General features: G+C 43.1%; 1 protein-coding gene across 3 annotated transcripts in view; it reads left to right on the forward strand.

The window, feature by feature from the left end:
- The first annotated feature begins 1,454 nt into the window (after nucleotides 1–1,454).
- The window catches only part of LOC120759998 (cytochrome P450 7B1), a 126,498-nt gene continuing 112,899 nt past the window's right edge, over nucleotides 1,455–15,053 (forward strand). For 2 of the 3 annotated variants that reach the window (XM_040079839.2, XM_040079848.2), the window contains exon 1: nucleotides 1,455–1,543. The gene's annotated coding sequence lies outside the window, so the exon portion shown is untranslated. The remainder of the gene's footprint in view (nucleotides 1,544–15,053) is intronic. The other variant, XM_058422903.1, reaches the window with a different exon arrangement.

Consider the following 15,053-nt stretch of genomic DNA (forward strand, 5'->3'; position numbering starts at 1 on the left):
CTCTTATGGTTTCCCTCCATGCATCATATTGTACAATAAGGGTGTCTGATTTTTTGATCTCGGGAGGGATAGACAGCTCATGGTTTTAAGCAATGTTGCTCAGATTTGGGTCACTTATAATGTGGAACACACTAATCTGATTTTTCCTGAGTAACACAACGGAATTTTTAAATATTTCACTGCAACTAAAAGGAATGTCTGAGGAAGAACACACACAGCTCTGATGACTTCAAACACTCATATGTGCCTCAGGCTCTCAAAAATCATGAAATCTGCTAAGGAAGTTTTTTTGTTAACAGGCTTTTTTATCTAAGATACATTTGGGACTTTACAATTCTGAAAAAAAAAAACTTGCAACAGGACAAGTCAGAGGACTGATGTTCTACAATTTGTTTCCAAGATGAAAGATATATAAACCACCAAGCATTATGAAACATACAACATGATATTGCATGGGTTAAATATAAGCATGAACTTGTCTGTCAGCATTCAACCAAATTCCAAAACCTGAAGGATCTTATGCCATCTCTGAGTGCGAATTTGCATTGAAGAGTATCTTACATCACAGCAACATTTGGGTGTACTTTGTACCGAATGGCAGTGGAGCAGTACGGTACTGCTGCCGCCCTGGTATTTTGTTAGTCCCTGCCCTGACACGAAGTATTGAACTCCCTGGACTTCTCTGCCACTCCACCTCATCCCACTTCCTCGCACTGGAGATCTCCCCATTGCCTCAGTTTTTCGCCTCTCACCTCCTCCTCTCTCGTACTTCTCCATAACACATCAGAGGGGCCGGCACAGGGCGAGGATCAGACCCAGTTTCTTCTCATACAGCGTTAAGAACCAACCCTCGCTAATTGTATTTCATTTATCATACCTCAGATTAAGTTTTATTAAGCTGTTGCCCTGCTTTTTAAGGGGACGCATATAGGGCGTCTGTATCAAAACCAAGCGGAGGTCAAAGGGCTGCCAGAGCTGCTGCCTGTCCGAGTCTGGCACTGGGGACAGGGCACGGCCACTCCGCCACCCGAGGCCACGTCTGCGGGGCACCGACACCCTCCCAGGCTGCAGGGACGGCTGAAAGGGATTGAAGGGCGGGGAGCACTGAGATTCCCCCCATCAGTCCCGGGTCTCCGTCCTGGCACCTTCCGCCGCATCAGAGCCTTTTCCCGGCAAGCCGAAGGCCGGGGCAGCCCCCTCCGCCGCCGCGGGGAAGCGGCGGGGGCGGGCGGGCGCGACCCTCCCCGCTCCGGGCGCTCCCCGGGGAGGAGCCGGCCGGGTCGCACCGGGCCCTCTCGCCAAGTCCGGCTCCGAGCAGCCAAACCCAGCCCCCTGGGTTTGAGGTGGGCGGGGAGGGACGGTCGGCCGGGCGCCTCTCCTACCGGGAGCCGGGAGGACAGGCGAAACTTTCGGCACCGGCAGCCGCCGAGGCGAGCGCCGCCGGCATGGGCCCCGACACGCTGCCGCTCGGCACCTACGGCGGGGCGGCCGCCGCCGCCGCCCTGCTGCTCTGGGCCGTGTGCGTGCTCTGCAGGAGGAGAAGGTACCGGGGCGGGGGGCGGCCGCCGCATTCCCGCACGGCCGGGCCGGGGCATTGGGCGCGCTGCTCTCCGCCCACCCCTCCGCTCGGGGCCGCCCTATCAGCGCCCGCCGGGCCGGGGGCGGCGGCCCCGCGGGATGGCGGCCCCCGGGATGGCGGCCCCGCACGGCCGGGCCGGCGCGGGGGCCGGGGAGAGCCGGGAGGCGCGGCGGCGGGCGGCGGCTCCTCTGGTGACCGCGGCGGTGGGCGGCCGCTGGCACGTGGGATTCCGGTCTCGCCTCCCGGGGCTGCGTGGAATCCCGCGCTCCGAAAGGAGCTGTGGACGTATCTCATCCCCCGGGCGGTCGGGCGTGTGTGAGCGTACGCGACGCTGAGGTTGCCGAGAGCCCGAAGGCGAGCTGTGCGCCCCGTGTAGCGGCAGAGCCGCAGCGGCCCGCGGCAGCTGTCCCGCGCGGCCCGAGGTGCGCCCGCCGTACCTGCGGCCGCTGCCCCGCGGGGTTGCGACATCGGCCCTCGCTGCCCTTCTCTTTTGTGCCGAGTAGCTCGGGTCATGGACATTCTGGTGACTTCTGGTAGTGTTTCTCATGCTGTTGCTTTTAGTTTCTTTCAAGGGCACAATCTATAAACTCAAAGAACGTACACACGTGTTCTGGGACAGTTCAAGAAGAATTTGCAGGTTTTTTTTTGAGAAGGAAAGGGAGCACTGTCTGGAACGATGCTTTCTGAATACCTGTTATTGTATATGCTGACATTTTCCCGGGTATTTTTCACTTGATGAAGGGAAATGCTTGGCCATGTGAAGCCAATACTTGATGCTCTTCAATGTCTCTTCTACAGCTGATAAATAAATGTGTGTAAAGGCCGTCGGAGGAGGAGTGAAGAAGGGGAGGGATCAGTACTCACTGGATTGTTTGCTTATTCTTAATTCATAAAATGAGATGCGTAGAAAGTAATAGATGTAATTATGAATAGTAAACTGTTGCTTTTCCTAATAATTCTAAGTTATTTTGGGAGATGTAGGTAAGCAAAATATAAAATTGCACTACTAGGTTCTAAAACAAGTTAGAAAGGCAGTGTGGCAAATTTTAGACCAATACCCCTAACTTTGGGGCCATGTATAGAATGAATTGAAAAACAGTAAAAATTCGTGTTTTGCTCCCAGAAGGCATCTGTAGACAGAGACACGTTATTTCCATGGTGTCTGGTTTGGAACCATTATTATATGTGATTTGACTTAGGGAGCCCAGTCCATTCCTGAGGTGAAACATCCATCCCATCCATCCCAATGTTTGAGTCGGGGTCATCCCATAACACAAACTGCTTGACAGAGTAGTCTGCGTTGCTGCTTCATGCTTCAGCTCAGTTTATGAAATGGACAGCTGCTGCTCGACAAGTCACTCGTTCCTCCTCCTCCTCAGTGTTGCTTATCTGACACTCTGTGAGCTTATTCTGGGAATTAAACACATAAAACCTATTTAGTTTTTGATAGGTTTAGTTTGCTGCCAGTCTAGCTCCTTAAAGAACATCATCACGGAAAACAAAAGGAGTACAGGAAAGCAAATGGGATTGGGTGTCTTTTTAAGGCTAGAAGATATTGTACTAAATTATTTTATATTATATATTATAATATGCCTCAGCCATAATATAAAATGTCATTAGTTTAAAGTCTAGTACAGTTGTAAAAGACAGAATTTTAGAAAATGGAAACAGGCAAAGCTGTTGCTTGTAAAGTTTTCAGCTAGATGTGAGTGGTAGGGAAAAAGGATCAAAGAACCCATTTTGAATTATTTTTATGCCCCTTATGTATGTAGAGTTTTTCAAGCGCTCTCTTTAGAATCTACAGCAAAATGGTTTGGATGTTTGTATCAGAGCAGCATGATGTTGTACAGAAGACCTCACAAGAAGGTGTACTGTGTTGTCTCAAAAACCAAGCTGCTGTTTGATTAATTAACTACCTGAAAGCCTTTGCTGTTTCTCAAAGAACTGTACAAAGCACTAGTGAGCAAGCAACTGCAAATAACAAATGGTAAAACCCATGAACTTCTGTGTGGTACAGCACTCAGCAGAAGGTGCTGGTGTTGAGGTACTATCCTGCTCCAGTAAAATGTGCAAATAATTCTTTTTCTTGTAGCATAAAGAAAGAAATGGTCTGTAGAGGTGCCTAGCAGCAGCCTGCTGATGTTCAACAACATTTCTGATCTGTGGGAAGAAAAGCCGCTCTAAGGGTGCAGTGGATTAAAAAATGGGGTTAGAGCTTAGTTCATGCTTCTCAGATTTGGTGCAAGTCTGTGATCTCCCCTTGCTTATCAGACCCTTATCAGTTTGTCAATCCCCTTGTGTCCTCCACTTGTCAGATTTCTTCTTTCCCTTTCCCAGTACTTTCTTCTATTTGAATCTAACAAACTCTGCAGCAGGAGGGCCCTACCCTCCCTCAGGAATCCACTGTAGACATTTGGGAACCTATTGACATAGGGAGAGTTGGCAAATTACTCCATAAATAAGTGCCAAAGTCAAGGCTATATTGCTGGTCATGGGTCATACCCATTGGGACAGGAGAGCAGACAATGTGGAGCTTGCCTATGCTAGAAGAAATGTTGGTACTTCAGGCATGCACGTGCTCTTTTATGAAAGTTGGTATGTTGCCTTAATGTTGGTATGCTTGTAGCAGTGTGCAAACCCTGGATACAAAGGGGATTGTTGTGGTTAAGGTACCAAGATAAACTTTACCAGCATGATCTTAACCACAGCCCTGCATGGATTCCATCAAGATCACTACAGTAGATGTGTGTGTGTATATATAAATTAAGAACTTAAATAAGTAAATAAACAGTGCTAACTTGCACTTCAGAGTTCTGTACGTTTGTTTTGCTGGGTGATGCCTCTGTCCTGTTTGGCTGAGGTGAAGCATAACTACTTTTGTGGCTCTTGAGGGTTACACATCTAGGAACATAATGAGGATTTGAATGTCCTGGAGAAGAGATTCCTAAACCCATCACTGATATTCCTTAAGCAGATGTTACAGGATTTCACCTTTTTCGTTAAAAGGTGCTTCCCCACTGTTTCCTCTCAGGCTGAGGTACTCATTACTGGAGCAGAAAGGGTGTTGTATTGACTTAAAATTTTGTCATTTGAAAAGGTGTTATATTGACTTAATCTGCTGTTGCCTTTTTTTGTAATGCAGTTGATGTAACCTGGCATTAGAAGATTTGAGGGTGAGTTCAGTACCAGTTTCCTCAGAGATAGGGTAGAAAGGAAGAGGAATTTCCGTTTGCATAAATGCTTATCGTTTGAGTGCTTGTGGCAGTAATAACACAAAGGAAACTAATTGGAGTCTTTGCCAGGTTTTGTATCACAGATGGTGAAGAAACAGAAGTAGAACAAAAGTTTCTGTAATCACAGAAAAAATTAATTTGAGTTAAACTCAATGTCAAATGAGTCTCAGTGCCTTCTGCATGCTAAGAGAGATCTCCGTCTTACTGGTTAGTGAAGAAAAGCCTATCTAGGCTGTTTGGTGGGGAATGTCTTTTCTCCAGAGAGCACTTCCTTTTTGCTGCTGCACAAAAGTATTTCTGCTGTGGTAAAATCTGATGATTTCCTAGCCTGGAGACTGTACAGATTATTCTCTTTTGCCTTCATAAAATGTCCTAGCTCAGTCCCAGGTTTATGTGGTGGTTTTCTTTTGGTGTTTTCAAACTGTTTTTCCAGTAGCTGTACACCGTCTCAGGGAGCAGGAGGTGAGATGTCAGCTGAAGCTAACTCCCATTTTTCTTCCAGCAGTGATGTTGTGCAAGTCAGATAAGGGCCCTTGAGATCTCCAGGGGCTGTCTCCTGCTAACTTCCATAGGTGTAGTACTATTCCACTTTTTCTTGCTCAAATTGATGCATATTTTTGGCTGCTAGTGTTCGTTGCATGTCCATGACTGAAAATGGTCACAGATTGTAACCAACAATTTGTGGAAAAGGCTGGGGTATTCTCTGACTCCATCCTTGAAGAGCAGATGCTGCAGATTACTAGGGAGAAGAGGCTCAGGCTGACCACAGATTGAGACCACTGCCTTAGGGGAAGAGGACAGCGGAGAGAAGTGGAACAAAGATTGTTGTGTCCCTGTTTATCTGTTGAAATTGAATCCTTCTCATAAGGTTTGCATTCCAAGGTTTTTCAGATAAAGAAAATGCAGACCAAACCTGGAAAAAGGTTCCTCATCAGAGTTATAAACTGCTTGGACAGTTAACACACGTCTGATGTGAGCTGCATCAATGACAGGGTTTATAAAAATTATCCCCTCTGCAGTTCTGTTGCTTTAAAATGGAGGGAGGTAGATGTACATTACATAATAGGAAGAAATTCTTTATGGTGAGGATGATGAGACACTGGAAGAGGTTTCTCGGAGAATATGGGCTACCCCATCCCTGGAAGTGTTCCAGGCCCGGTTGGATGGGGCTTTAAACCACCTGGTCTAGTGGAAGGGGGCCCAGCTTATGGTAGGGATTTGGAGCTAGGTGATCCTTAAGATCCCTTCTAATCCAAACCATTCCATGATTCTGTAGGTCTGTAGGGTTGGTATTTTAATTACTAGGAATGGTTTTCATGGTCAGGATTGCTTGTGGGGAGCGCTGTGATATGTGGCACGTGTTGCGGGTTTTACTTTACATCAGTATGGGAATTTCCATGCTGCATTAGATGGGACATGTACCTTCTAATATATTGTTTATGACCGGTTTCTAAAGCATCAGGACGTGGTATTAAAAAACCTCCAAACTTAAACAGTGTAATTGTAGATTGAAGTCAACATAAGAAGAATTGCATGATACATTTCTCAGGATTTTGCTGTGACCTCAGTTACGGATTTAAAGCCTTGTTGAAGCAAACTGCCTTTCATTTTTCCCTTTTAGTCTATATTTTAAAATACCTATGATCTATACAATTACATTAATCTAAGATACTTTTCCCCAAAGTTGCTCTCTTGAACCCAGACAGATATTGTTGAAAAGAATATAGATTTTGTCTTTGCCTTCAAGAACATCTTATCCTTCTCTGTGACAAGCTGTGAGCTTGCTAACAGCTCTCTTACCAAGCGAATTGTAGTTCACAAGATGTCATCAGCCTGTCTTTTTTACCACTTCTGCTAATTTAGGCAATATGTTAAGGTAGTTTTCACTTGGAGGGAACATCAGGAAGGACAGATAGAGGGATACCAGAAAAATCTGGCCTCTTCCTTCTTTACCTTGGCTTTCTACAGAGGCCTTTTTATCCATTCTTTTGATTGGACCTCTAGGGAGTGCACGTGTTTTCATGACCTCCTTTTGTTTACTGTCATTGTCCGCTCCTACTCCACTCTGAAGAGGGCTGAAGACTGAAACTGTTTAAGGCAGAAAAGTAACAGTTCTGTTTCTTAAGTAGCCTTAGGAAACCTTTCTTTCTCACCATCACACTTGGGTTTTCTGTCAACTGTTCACTGCTGTGCCAAGATGTGGAAGCTTATTTCTTTGCTTGCTGGTCAGAGCTTACGTGAAGGTAGAACAAAATTAAATCAGCAAAACCATAACCTTCTCAAGGTGTACAAGTCTCCTTTCACTGTTGGTTTTTCTTATGGCTCTAACAGACCTGGAGAGCCATTACATCATGGGTCTCACACAGTAGTAGTGTGTTTCAAGACAGATTTTTCTTTTTCCTTTTGTTTTTGTGTTGCTTCTCATCCTTCTGATTTGTAGCCTGTCACGCACATTTGGAGTTCCACTTCCTACCAGTACTTTGAAGATGACACTAAAGATGAGACCTCTTTTAGAAGATAATGAACCTTCCCAATAATCTTTGATTTACAGAATTCTTTGCTTAAGGTACACTGCCACCTAGCAACAATTTCCCTTCCCTCCCAGTTTTCTTGACCTACTTTGTTGGGGGGGGGGGTTCACCTTTATGATTTATACCTGGTCTGCTCTTGATCAGCATCCAGAACCCATCAGTAGATGCCATCCTGGTAAATGTATATGTGTGAGAGGTGGAGATATTTTTAGTGGCAATAAGTACTGCTAGCTTCTGGTTTCTGACTAAAATACAATAGTTTATACTTTCATGGTGCTTTTTTCTCCCCATGTTTTTGTGGAAAGGGCCTAGAACTTTTTTTTTCCCCTTGGAATTACTGATTTTGCTTTCTTCTGTTCTTTATTCTTTGTAGCAAATAAAACTAAAGAGTGAGAATTGAATGGAATTGCTTTCAACTCTTTATTATTCCAGTGCAACATGAGGCATGGAGTGTCCATCTAGAGCATTGTACACAAATGCACAGAGCTTACAGAAAGTTCTGAACAATTAACCCTTCTGCTCCTCTTCAAATCTGATAGTCCCAAAGATATGAATGAGGACAACACAAGTGAATACATAGTGCTTCAAAAACTATATTCATGCTTACCACTATATCTGGAGGAGGAAAGCAAGCTGGTTGGGAAATCATAGCTGAAACGTTACAAATTAATCCCCGACATGAGCAATGACTACTTCTCCTTTAAGAGGAGATTTGCCCCCCAATGTGATTAATAATTGGTGATGTAACTAGAGAGCTGTGTCATCAGGTGGCTGTAGGACTTCCTGGTGTTTTGACTCGCAAAGCTACCTGGATCTTAGCTCCTCCAGGAAGGAGTGATTTCACTGGGATGCATGGACTTCACTAAGTCCCAAGCTTGCAGTCTTTCTTGTGGACTCCTCCTCAGTTCCCCTACTGTAAACTGGAGGTCAGTGTGATCTCTTGATGTGCAGATAGTGCAGACAAATGCTTCACTGGGCGCTCAGAGAGTTGTCAGAGATGCTGAAAATAATTCTTCCATGGTATAACTGCTTAACATATGCTGAGGAACTGTTGCCTGTTGCCCTTTCTCCTATATGCTGAAGTACAATTTGAGGTATTGTATTTTTGCAATAGTTGTTGGATAGCAGAAATAGCTAAGTTTTTGGATTGTGGCAGCTCCTTTAGTGTTCTGCTCAGTTATGAGAATCATGGTCCGATATGAAATTATTTGGGGTTTTCTTTGGGTTTTTGTTTGTTTGTTTGTTTGGGGGTTTTTGTTTGTTGTTGTTTTTTCTTTTATTTTTTTTTTTCCCTTATTTTTTCTTTTTTTTTTTTTTTTTTTTTCTTTTTCCAGTCAAGTGTTTTGATTAAGAAGTTGGCTTGGGCTTGTTTTTATAGAGTAATATAACTGTTCTTAGCACTCCATCTAGTCACTTATTTAACTTAGTGCATCTTAATGCCAGAGAATGGGGGAAATACAGAAGCTAAAAGAAACAGCATACGTGCAATGTTAATACACTATATGAAGTTAAGGAAAATCTCACTGTTAAGTTGGCAGTCTATTTCTCTTTTTTCCAAGTTTTATAGATCTCCTTGGTAGTGGAACCAGACTTGGAACACATTTTTCTGACTTCTAGTTTTGTGCTTTAACTTGCTGCCTTTTCTTTCCAAGACATTTACCATATATGTATGACATTATAGCTGTCTGGTAAACTAACTTTTTCAACCATGAGGCAGATTTTGAATTCTGATTTCAAACTTCAGTAGTGTTCTTTTTCTTTCCCCATCATTTACTGATCCTTTTACAAGAAGCATGTAGGATTTTAGGCTAATATCCATTTGCATGCCGTCTGGAAGAATTTTGGCTGACTGAGAGTCCCATAAAACAAAAGTTTCCTCTTTACAAACCACATGGATCTTGGCTGTAGATATTCAGTCCCTTTCTCCACAAACTGTTTTTAATGGTGCCAGATTCTTCTGTTTCTTCTTCTTGTTTGGCACATGTCAGGAAAAAAAAATCTTGGCTCTTGTATAGAACATATCTTGTTTCCTTTTAACTGCTCGTACTTTCTATTCGTAATTCAAATCAGCACAAAAATGCTATGGTTGTGCTTCTCATGATTTAATCTTGTAGTTTCCTAAGCGATATTCCAATTCTCTTAAAAAAATAATGCTCTCTCACACTGTAGGCCCAGTGGTAGGAGGTTCTAGCCGAATGCAATGGATGCATTCCTGTTGATTTTGGAGAATATGCATGGAGTCCTGGCAAAGTGGCCTGCTCAAGCCTGTGGAGGCACGTGAAGAAAGGACAAATGAGCAAAATGAAGCTAAAATGGGGTGTTACAGGAGTAACCCTCTCCACCATCCAGCTTCCCTTTTCTGACACTGCAGTGAAAACGTGGACTCCACTGCACTTTGTAGACTCACGTCCATAGTGGGTGGCTGAAGAAGTGTCTCCTTCCCAGCCTGTGGCAGCCCAGGGATCTGTCAGAGCACCTGTGTGTGTTTGTCACAAGCCACTCATTTTCCTTGCTGGCAGCCTTACTCTGCACCCATTGAGCTCTTACTTGTCTGAGTCAATGTGCTTCTGATGGCTGAGGCAGAGTGCAGAACTGCTAAGTGCGGTTGTCTGATTTCTTGTGACTCCCCCCAAAAATCAGCAAACTGCTTAGTGGCCTGCTCCTTCCTTACTGCATTGTCTTGCTTCTCATAAGATTGTTGCCCAGATTTCTCCTGAGTGGTCATTACAAATTTTTATGTAACTTGCCTTATCTGAAATGATTTGAACAAAATTAGAAATTTTTCAATAATATGTTGAAAAAATGATCATAGAAAATTGCCACGTTTCATTATTTTTGAAGTAATATAATCTTTAGAAAAATACAGTCTTCATTTCATTATGGTGGGAGAATGCAGAAGTTTTGCAATTATTGGCTCTGGCAGCTCTCTTTAAAAAATAAACCCCCCAAAACCAAAAGGAACCCATATATTCTTTAACATGAGAAAGCTATTGCTGTTAAAATACAGTGGACAGAACTGATGAAGAAGTCAGTTTTTCAGTCTCTTTGTACTCTTTCTTTCCCTTTGTGTGCATGCCAGCAAAAGAGTGGGTCTGCCCCTTTGTAAGAGTGTAGTCTCTGTAATGTAACTGCAGTCTCTGAAGGCTTCAGAGAGATGGTGTCCAGCTTTCTAATAGGGCCCCAAGGAAAACAAAAAAACAGTTTTAGAAACTCCCATTTAATCAGGTTAACAAAAGCAGAATGCTTGGGAAAGAAGGACAATTGCTAGTATCTCCTCAGAGAGAATTTGAGTAACTTCCATTGCTTGTCCACTCACCTGATGCTACAGTAGTGTTTGGTCATTGCATCCCTAGCTGGAAAGTTGCTCTGTGTTTTCTTCTTCAGTGCTGGCATGGTTTTTCCGGTCTCAATAGCTTGTCTTCAGAGTTTCTGGTGTGAGATAGATCATAGCTATGCTAATTCTCTCCAGCTGGTTTTTCAGCATGAGAAGCTTTGGTAGTCACATTTGGGAAGCTTCTCTGAAAATAGCTTAAAGAGTGGATTGGTGACAAGGCATAATTTTTTTCCTTCAATTGTTCAGGAACTGATCTGTGATATTTACTCAGCTCAGACTTATACTTCATTAAGACAGAAAAACGTCCACGGAAGATTTACTTTTGTTTTGGTAGGTACCGGCATTTGTAAATTGCTTCCAGTGCATTATGTGTTTCCTCCGTATTGCTCTCAAAACCTTCTATTATTCTGTTGGAGCAGATTTTTTAAATGTTTTTAAAAGATTTTAAGATGACTAGGTTAGTTTCAGCATAACCGTTTTGCTTAAATAGCAAATTTCCTAGACCTACAGCTGAGGGTGAGGCGTGTTGCCAGAGCCCGCGCTGCAGCGTTCATCTGTGATTCCTGTTTAAAAAGTAGCAGCTGTGTAGCTGTACGAGAAGTGAAAATGTCTCTCAGTTCAGGAGTCATCCAAGAACCAATTGGAAAACATGATGAACCCACTGAATTGATATTTGGGAGGAAAAATGAAAGTACTGTGAGAGCTGGCTTGTATATAGTGTTCTTTTTAACCTTAAGTACATGCCTGAAAGATTCTAATTGAACAGCAGTAGGACTTAGATGTGTGTATCTGATGATGAAACTACACAGAAGGTGTTTAGACCTCTCAGTGACAGTTGCCATCACAGTGTCCGTGACCGATGGTGATTCATTTCTAGGCCCTGGAACAAGGGCAACAAGCTGGGGTCAGAACCTGGGCTCCCTCTGAGGACCACATGAGGGAAACCTGAAGTTTGTGTCCTAGCAGCTTGCACGTAATATCCTTTAAAGCCAGGTTAAATTATCTGTCACTGTTAAGGCGCGACACAGAATTGTTCACAGCAGGACTGGAGAGGTTCTCCCTGTATGTCAGTGTTCAGTGGCTTGGGAAACAGCTGCTTGCGCAGTGTCTGGTTTTGTGGTTGAACAGACAGCTCAATTTCTGGCATTGCTGCTTTAAGATGCAAAAATTATAACCAAGCTTCAAAGAAATCTTGCATATGTGAATGAATCAGAATTATTTTTTCTTCTATAAGCTGTTTGGTTTCTTGCGTCTTATGTAGGGAAAACACTGCAAGATCCTGCTTGGTATTATCACGCTCTGAGTGAAGGAACTTTTTTGACAACCTTTGGACTTCCTCACATAGAACCACATCAGCTATAATAAATTTAGAGCCTTAAAAACCTGTTGTTATGAAGACTTTAAAATAAAACTCTGCGGGCTGTGTCTGTTCAGTGGTAAGAAGCTAAAATAAGACAATGCTGAGATCTGTTGGGCTCAAAAGAAAGTTCAGGTTTCCTGCCTTCGTGATCTCCTTTCCAGAAGGAAAGCTTTGTGTTTGTCTCGGGAACCCAAGTCTAATTAGGCACAGTTATTGTGACCCATCCAATCTTACTTCCCACATAGTCTAGTCCTTTGCAATGTCTCCTGCATTAGCTATATTAAATTGTGTTTGAACACAACTGTGCATGGAAGGATGTCCTGCCTTTGGTTTATTTCTTACTTTGAGGGATCTTCTTACCGTTCTGTTTTCAGTTTTAGAAAAGGGGGTAGGTTCACTCTCATTAGTGGATGTATATATCCTTTTTGAACATTGAAAAGATTTAAGCAAAAATTATGAAAAATATCCTGAGGTGTCATCCAGTACAAACAAACAAGTTCATCTCCTGTTCAAAGTATTAAATACTGCTGTTGCAAATAAATACCTGCTTAAAGGTGTGGGCAAGCTCATCTGAGACGTCTTTACTTGTGGCTCAATGGCAATTTAGTCTGGACTGAAACAACTTGCTTTTTGTGCTTTCTTCTCCAGTGCCAAGAATCTTTGGGTGGACCAATTTATGTGCGCTGCCTGCTGCTGCTCTGTCGTCTCTGCATTGCATGCTTGCTTCATTGTTTTGGGAAAAAGATCAGCCAATTATTTTAACTAAGACTGTGAAAGCCAGAAATAATTCAAATGCGACCAGATGAACCAGTGCTTCATTTCTTTTTTTTTCTTAGACATAAAGAAAATCTTGTTTGTTTTGCACACTATTTCAGCATATTTTGTTATTAATAATATCTCTGAGACTATTGTTTAGGAATCAGGCACATGTGTTATCTCATGCCTCCAAATTGTGTTGCAGCAGTTCCAGATGCACTCTTCTCAAATGCACTGTACCCAGTAGAAATGTGAGGTATAAAGCTGTTTAAACTGTAGTGATACAGTTAGTTTCATCAAAATGAAAGCAGCCCAGGAAGATTTTTCTTGCAATTGTTTCTAGCACAGGTACCATGTGCTGATACGGAACATCAGGTGGTTTCTGTTATTAGACCATGTGAAAAAAAATCCCTTCCATATGTGCACATAGTTGCAACTTTGTAGGTAATTGGTGGTGTTGGAAATGTCCTAGAGAGATCCCTTGGTCATTCTGTTGGAGGGTGCACACCTGGCTCAGTTCTCAGTGAATGACTGCAGTGTTGGAGGTGACTGGAAGATGGAAATCCCCATGTGTGCTATGATGGTGATGGATTCCAAAGTGAAGGCTGCTCTAGGATTCCCACATGTGCAGGGTATTTTCATCCCCACAGCTTTTGTTCAGTGGTCAGGATCCAAGGCACTGGATCCATGCTGTTACCACATGTGACCATTTGTACCTCTGGTGTCCTATTTAGTCCCAGGTGCAGTGATCATTTACAGCTGCATCTTCCGCCCTGCTGTGTCCGATCCTTCTTTTTACTTTTTGTGGCAAATATCAAATCATCTCCTTAAAGGCAGCAGAGTGCTGGAGAGTCTTTCCTGCTCATGGCAGTCAGTAGATTCGTTAAGATTGTGGAAGGGATAGATTATTAATTGCCTGCTGAAGTATGAATTTTACTGCAAGTCACCATGGAATAACATAGAATCATAGAACCACAGGTTGGTTTGGGTTGGAATGGGCCTTTAAAGGGCCTTTCGCTAGATCAGGTTGCTCAAAGCCCCATCCAACCTGGGTTTGAACGCTTCCAGGGATGGGCATCTTGGCCATCTTTGGGCAGTCTGTTTCAGTGGACATCTTTTATTTTCCTGAGCTGGGTTGGTCAAAGCAGCCTCAACAAAGAAGAGTTTGCATGCTAAATTTGTCAGAACTGCTCTGTTTAGGGAATGCAACCAGCACAGTTGGATTGCATCATACTGGTAAGGTTCTTAGGATCTTTTGCAATATTTTTGTAATCATTACAACCTGACTGCGGAGTTAGGCTGGTGTGTAGCACTGCATTTATATCACTAAAGGATAAAGTCTGTATTTATCACTCCTCACTTTTTCAGCAGGCTTTATGTTTTGTATCACCATTTTGTTCTGCTAGATGTTAGAGTACTTTTTTTGGTCTGATTTCTCAGTTGACTTTTTTTTACTGTTCACAAAATTCATTGTGCTCTTTAGTAATTGTCTTCATGAATTCTCATTGCTATGCTCAGTGGGTAAGCTAGGCTAATGAGACCCTTTTTTTTCATTTGAGTGAGTTTTGCTAATTGCTTTTATCACACTGGAACCTGTAAGGGGATTTTCTGTGGACAAAATAACAACCAAAAAAAAAGCGCTTTTGTTGGTAAGTCACCTGGCAATTCCTTATGGATCCTCAACATAGCTGTCAGCAAATATGAGTGACTCCTTAATGCCCAGTGCCTATAATTGCCCTTTATTTCCCCTCTGTTTTCCTTGTGTGGGATTTCTCAGTTGATGGGTTGCAACTTGTAAGCAGGTAGTGATGGACTGCATCTCCAGTCGGCAGTAGAAATAATAAAAGAATGAAATTAGGATGGTCAACATGCATCAGGAAGATTTCATCCTGCCTCCTAACCTGTCCTGTGGTTGTGGCTGATCCCTTGCTATGTCAGTTCACAACTTGTATTGTTACTTCCCTAATAGCTCAGCTCATGCCAGGACCCTGTCACTTCTGCAGACCTAAGGTGAAAGGACTTCAACATTTACCTTTTGCAAAGGCTCTGTGATTTCCCAATAATCAATTTTTTTCTCCTTCTTCTTCCCCAAGTCTTGCTTACTGTACTGAACATCAGCCTAAGCACTCATCTACCTCAGAACTGTATCATTATTTTCAGCATGAGGCTAGCATAAGATTTTGTAAAATTCCTAAGAAAGTGTAATTGAATGAATTTCAAGCCTCAGAAATGAGATGGCAGCTATTAGTTGAACGTATCT

The sequence above is a fragment of the Hirundo rustica genome, chromosome 1 (assembly GCF_015227805.2).
Source record: "Hirundo rustica isolate bHirRus1 chromosome 1, bHirRus1.pri.v3, whole genome shotgun sequence".
Taxonomy (NCBI): domain Eukaryota; kingdom Metazoa; phylum Chordata; class Aves; order Passeriformes; family Hirundinidae; genus Hirundo; species Hirundo rustica.